The sequence below is a fragment of the Jatropha curcas genome, chromosome 10, assembly GCF_041381405.1.
Source record: "Jatropha curcas cultivar XTBG-Jc1 chromosome 10, XTBG_Jcur_1.0, whole genome shotgun sequence".
NCBI classification, from domain to species: Eukaryota; Viridiplantae; Streptophyta; class Magnoliopsida; order Malpighiales; family Euphorbiaceae; genus Jatropha; species Jatropha curcas.
The window spans coordinates 13,969,924-13,976,954 of NC_143160.1; the positions used below are offsets into that span (position 1 = coordinate 13,969,924).

The 7,031-nt window shown below is 33.7% G+C and overlaps 1 pseudogene across 1 annotated transcript; it reads left to right on the forward strand.

Annotated features, from left to right (window-relative positions):
* Window positions 1–802: 802 nt before the first annotated feature.
* Window positions 803–4,888, forward strand: LOC119371446 (zinc finger BED domain-containing protein DAYSLEEPER-like; annotated as a pseudogene). The gene is made up of 2 exons (XR_005179062.2): window positions 803–961; window positions 1,970–4,888. The product of XR_005179062.2 is annotated as a zinc finger BED domain-containing protein DAYSLEEPER-like (transcript).
* Window positions 4,889–7,031: the final 2,143 nt, after the last annotated feature.

Below are 7,031 nucleotides of genomic sequence, written 5' to 3' on the forward strand. Positions count from 1 at the left end.
TAAGATAAATTGAATTCTCAATAAAAATCAAGAAAGAAGTAAAAGAGTAGCTGAATAGCGGAAGAAGCAAGAAAGAACTAAAAGAGCACGAGATTAAACATACATAGTCTATAAATTTCCAATAAAATGCTACTCCTCTTCTAGGAGAAACAAAAATGAAAAAGAGAATAGTTGATTGATAATAAGGGATAAAATTAGATTTCAAAATTGAATTTAACTAAGATTTCAAAATTGAGTTAACTTACATTTTATCTGCTTACTAAATATTAGATTAGATTAAATTTGTAAAAGAAAAAAGAAAATATTCAAAAAGTTATTAAAAAAAATCAGAAAATTTACAAAAAAAAAAAAAAGATATAAAGGAGAGCTCAACAGATAAAATGACAAGTCAGCTTTATAGAGTTTTTTTTTAAAAGCACTTAATATTTGATTTTTTTTAAATTTAGTGAATACTTCTGATTTTATCGTTCAATACTTTGTATTTATTTTTTATGATCAATTTTAGCCGTCATACAGAATCAAATTGGTTGCAGTTGAGTGATGTAGCTCCATAAGCGAAGTTACCTACTTGACGATAGAGGTGAGCAGAATTCGAAAAAAATCGAAAAACCGAACCGAACCAATTAATTTCGATTATTTTTTTTGGTTTTTCGATTTACGGAACGGTTACGGTTTTTAATTGGAAATAATTTTGGGTTTTTGGTTTGGTTCAATTTTGGATGAAAAATTTACTGTTAACCGAACCGAACTGCAAATTAAAACGCTGCATTTTAATTTACACAGCTAACATACTAAACCTTGTGTTTTCCTTTTCCCTTCTTAATCCCTCTCTGGACCCTCTCCTCCTCGCTATTCAGATTTGTGCAGCACCAAATCTCTTTCTTCTCTATTCTCAATTCTCATAATCGATCATCTTTTCCGACTAAACTCATTGCACGAAGCTGCTGTCTACTCCAATCAGGTCAGTTTTTTTTTTCCTTTCATATTTTCTTTTCATTTTTTTAAATCGATTTGTTTGTTTTTTTTGCTTTATCCTTTCATATTTTATTTTCCTTTTTCTTCGAAGTTTGAAGGTTGATCTATTATTTTTTTTTTCTTTTTCGTTTTGATTTTCTTTAACCTTTTCCTTTCAATTTTTTGTTTTACATTTTTCTTTGATTCTGTAGTTTTGTTTTTTGTTTTTTTTTTTTTCCTTTTGCTTTCAATTCTTGTATTTATTTTTTGTTTGTTTGCATGAAGCAGTGCCTTCACTCATTTACATCAATGGGATTAATTTACCCGGAGGTTATAAGTGGATAAATACTTTCAATAATAGCCACCCTAAATTTATATGGATATTTGTAATTTAGTCGTCCCTTAATCTAAATTAAGATTTTTTTTTGAAATAATAAAAAATAATAGGAATCAAAATTAATATGATTGATACGATAGAGAGATGTTTATCTTACAAAGAAATCCACTCAAAAGAAAACAATTCAAAGACATAAGCCTGCAAATAAACAATTCAAGAACAAAATTTAATTTATTAATTAAGAGTACTTTACACACTGAATAATGCAAAACTTATATAACTCTAGTTTATTTGTTTCTAGCTGAATCTCTAGTTTTTTGTTTACGAAACATAAAAAGAAATAATAAAGTTATAGATGAGACTTTAATTGGAACTCCATTTCTAATTCTGACAATCAACAATGTGGAAGCAAACAATTAACTAATTGCAGTGTCCATCACATTGACAGTTGAAGCATGATTCATTATTCTTGTTAGCCTCTTACTTTTGATTGTTTTTGTGCTATTGATATTTTTGTTGTTAAGAAGATAATTAAATTAGATTTAATAATTAGTAAATCAAAGTGAAGGAACATCATCTTCTTTATGGGTCAAGTCATTCTCCTGACATTGCATACTAATCAATTAAATAAGATTAAGATAATTATTGATTTTATTCCTTGCTTTTTCATTTTTGCAGTATATAGTAGCTAAAATGAGTTCATCTACTCCTCTTGAGGAGCTCATGAGTTCATCCAACCCCAACTTAACTCAAAGTGAAGCTGAAATTGCATCAAGGAATTTGAGAAAGCCAATAAAGCCAAGGTCTGCTGTTTGGAATCATTTCATAAGGTACATTAGTAAGGGGGGAGAAGAAAAATGTAAGTGTAATTATTGTAGTAAAGAATTCTGTTATAATACAAGAAAGAATGGCACATCTGCACTTAGGAATCACATGAATTCTTGTAAGAATCATTCATATGCAATTGACACAAAACCACACAATTATCCTTCCAAAGTATTTCAAATCCTAATTAGGGAGATGTAGGCATACTTAGTACTTGAAAGTATGACGAAAATGCAATTAGGGAGGCTCTTGCATTTATGGTTGTTGTGAATGAATTACCTTTTCAGTTTGTTGAAGGTGAGGATTTTAAGCGATTTATAAAAGTCGTATGCCCTAGGTTTAAAATTTTATCTCGTTGGACAGTTTCTCAAGATTGTTACCAATTGTATTTGAATGAGAGGTCTAAATTGAAAGTTTTTTTAGAAAGAATTGTCAACGGATTTGCTTAACTACGGATACTTGGACTTTATGCCAAAGAATTAACTATATGTGTATCACGTTGCATTATATTGATGAAGATTGGAATTTAAACAAAAAATTATTAATTTTTGTACAATTTCAAGTCATAAAAGTGAGACAATTGGTAGGGTAATTGAAATTTGTTTGCTTGAATGGCGCGTGGATAAAGTTTTTACTATTACTATTGACAATGCTAGTTCAAATGGTGTTGTTATTTCTTATTTGAAAAAGAAATTTATTAATTGAAATGTTGGTGTGTGTAATTGTGATTATCTTCACACGAGATGTATGGCACATATTGTTAATTTGGTTATAATGGATGGATTAAAATATGTGAATGAGTCAGTGACAAGGGTAAGGAATGCAGTGAGATATATTCGGAGTTTTCCAGCTAGATTGAAAAAATTTAAAGAGTGTGTTGAATATGAAAAAATTGAATGCAAGTCATCTTTATGTTTGGATGTGCCTACTAGATGGAATTCTACATATTTAATGTTAAAAATAGCAGAAAAATATGAGAGAGCATATGAGAGATACGAGTCGTAGGAACCAATTTTTAAGAGTGAGTTAGATGAAAAGATTCCCGACCATTTGGATTGGGAAGAAGTTAGAAAAATGGCTGATATGTTATCTAATTTCTATGAGCTTACTTTGCGTATATCTGGTTCAAGGTATGTCACATCCAACTTGTTCTTTAGTGAGATTTGTGATTTGTGTTTTATTTTAAGTGAATGGCAGAATAATGTATAAAAAGATGTGAAGTTTATGGGTGATAAAGTGAGGGCCAAATTTAATAATTATTAGGGCGATATAACCAAAATGAATAAACGTATTTATGTAGCAGTTGTTCTTGACCCTCGTGATAAATTTGAGTACATGGAGTATGCATTTGAGAAGATGTATGGCAAGGAAAAGGGTGAAAGTTTGTTTATAAGTGTGAAAAGCTCCGTGAGAGAATTATTCAATGAGTACAAAAATATGTATCCACCTGAGCATGATCAGTCTACTAACAGCGGTGGATCTCAAGTAAGTACCGGTAGCATTGATCTTGGCATAATAAGTGCAAAGCCAAAATCTTTTTTGAAGCAACAATATAAAAAGCAAAAACTTTCAGATTCTGGTGGTAGCGAAGCAAAAACTGAGTTAGATGTTTGTCTTAGTGAAGCAATTCAAGATGACAAAGAAGGTTTTGATATCTTAAAATGGTAGAAGATTAATTGTGAGAGATTTCTTATCCTAGGAAGAATGGCTAGAGATATATTGGTAGTTCCTGTATCGACAGTGACTTCAGAGAGTGCTTTTAGCATCGGATGAAGAGTGCTTGACTCATTTAGGAGATCTTTGACTCCTAAAATAGTGGAGAGATTGATATGTGCACAAGATTGGCTTCGATCATCTTATATAAATATTGAAGAAGATATAGAAGAACTTGAACAACTTCAAAAGGTATGTGATAAAATCAAAATATCATTGTTTGTTTTATCTTATTCAATATTTTCATTTGAGCATATGTGTTGATAATTGTTTGGTTTTAATTTTCAGCTCTACCTCCGGTTGGAATTGCAATTGGTGCTACAGCATCAAATGCTACTAGTTGATTTATTTTAAAAAAGGTTGATTGATATTTAATAAGTTATAATCTTAGTATTATTATGTATATAGGCTCCATAACTATATATGAGGAATACTTATGTCACGACCCGTTTCCATGGGCCGGACCGGCACTAGGGCCCAGGTAAGCTTAAGGCCCCCGAGGCCCGTAGTAAGCCTGAATCACTAATAACTATTATCTCAATATAATATTTAAAACATTCAGCCTATAATTATAGAAAAATAAACCTTAAGATTCTATTAAATTTCGGCCCAAATTTATCAATTAAAACATTTCCACAGTTCGGGCCCAATTAACAATACATCATATTTTTAATATGGGCTCACATAATTATGTCGTCTATGTTAATACACGACTAATTGCACACAAATTCTACAACTGCAGAGTTCACTAACAGATGTATACAGATAAGTCTTCAGACATTTATCTACTTAATATATCAACATTAAAATTAAAGAATCTCTTTTTAACAGTGAAGGAGCAGAGTTATAGCTGGGATTTAGAAAATGCTACTTCCTGGAAGATTTAAACAAGAGATATGAGTTTATTAATGAATAATAATTATTGCACAACACACGCATTCACACAAATGTATGAATATATCAATCTAGTCATCCGACTAGTTATATGCTCACACAGCCAGTCACACAAATGGCATATCACCAGCACTCACAATTATTAACATCTTCATATAATCATATCACGTGGAAATTAGTCAGTGGAGTCACCGAACCCCCGATGAGCCGTCCTCCCACATGGCCCATCCTCTCACGTGTGCACCAGGGAGCCGATCCCCCATACTGGCCGACCGGTCTAATCCTCACTTGACCAGCCCTCTCATTGTTTTTCCATTCTCTCTTTTCTTTTTCATACCAACAGGAGGCAACCCGGTGGTCTCCATCCAATCTAGATCATCAAGCGCTCACAACAGGAGGCCACCCTGCGGGCTGCGATCAAATCTAGACTGTCCGGTGCGCAACGACGAGAAGCCAACCCGTGGTTAACGGTAACGGTAACGGTAGGTGCACACGGGGGCGCCGATCTCCCATTTACCCGGCTAACGGTAATGGATCCATATAACAGTAACGGTATATAACGGTAACGGTAATCAGGATCCATATAACGGTAACGGTCTCACAAACCCATGGTGACCCACTTCATCCCAATTCCACACAAGCAAAGCACAGCAATATCACAACACAATTAATCAAACATTGCGATTAAATGCAGACATATCGATCAATTACATATTGGACTGCAATGTACAATTAAACATCCATTCTCAAATGCAATTAAATAATTAAATAAATAATATTAACAATAACAGCAACGATAAAATAAATAATAATAATAATAATAAACTATGATAATGACAAGGTAGTTAAAGCACTTTATTTATTATGTATCAAATTGTAGAAATTTATCTAATAAGCTTATTTGTTATGTTATTAATTAAAATTTGTCTAAATTCTGTCAAAATTTCGACAGCACCTCCCCTAAAAATTGGGCTATCTACATGCTCAAATATCACAATATTATCATATCTTTATCAATCAGTGCACACAGCCCATCCGTCGGGCAATCAATCAATTTAAAATCCCATCCTCCTTCCAAAAACAACAATATCAACACTCCATCAAAAATTTACAAACTAATTCTAATAATATCCATATAAGATCATTTATTAAGTCATTAGTTAACTAAATTATTAGTTTTACCGTAACTAATTTGTTAAGCAGCTAAAACATATTTTAACAATAACTAATTATAACTACTACCTATTAAAATTCGGTTTTTATATCAATATCAACAATGGCTAGGCCTCCCAAATCTTGATTAATCAAAATTTCGGATCTAACCGTTAACCAACTAAAATTTGCCTCACTTTTCTTATGCACAATCGGTTAGTTTTAAACTAATGATTATCTAATTAACTAATTAACTAATTCTAATTTAGTTTCCCCCTCAATTCACCTATTTATAACAATAACCATGTAATTTATTTAAAAATGTTCAAAATTAATTTGTAACTACATTATATCAGTTAATTAATTTCATAGCAAGGATTATATTTGATTTCAACTTAATCAATTAATAGTTTTAAATTTGGAGTTTAAAACAAAATTTAGGAAATAGGTATTAGGGCGTACCGTTTGAGAATCGGACCTCAATTCCATGATCAACGCGAAGTGGAGATCATTCTGCCTCTTGGGGCCTCGCCGGAGTGTCGCCGGCCGGTCACCGGACCGCCGTCGCCAGCCGCCGTGCACGGTGGCCGGAAAATTTAAACCGCCCAGAAAATTGCAAGGTCACCACCATCCGACTCCAATTTTCGCGAGGAGTCCAAATCTGCTATCGGTTTGTTGAGCCGGTGGCTCGTTTGGCAGGAACAAGCCCGACAGACCCTTCCTCGCCGCCGACCATGGTGTTTTCAATTTCTTCCACCAAAACCATCGTTTCTTGGATGGAAATCGTTCACACAAAGCGGAGGAATCGATCGGAGCTCACCTGGTGGCCATCAACTGCCTGGATCAAGCTTGATCAACGGAAATCCAAACTGGGAGCTGTCGGAGTGACAGTCCCATTTCGCGCCGATGGGGGACTCTTTCCGCGTGAAAGGAGGCCAGAATCGTGGTCGTTAAGGCTTTAGGAGGCAGTCGCCACCCACCCTGGTCGTGCAGTGATCGGAGAACGTGGAGGGAGAGGGGAGGGATCGCGCGACTGGAGAAGAAGAAGGAAAGAAAGGAAAAGAAAAAAAAGAAAGAAAAGAAAGAAGGCTAACGCTTCTAGACCATTCCGGTTCGATTCGAACCGGTTCGATCTAATTTAATGATTTGGCTCGGT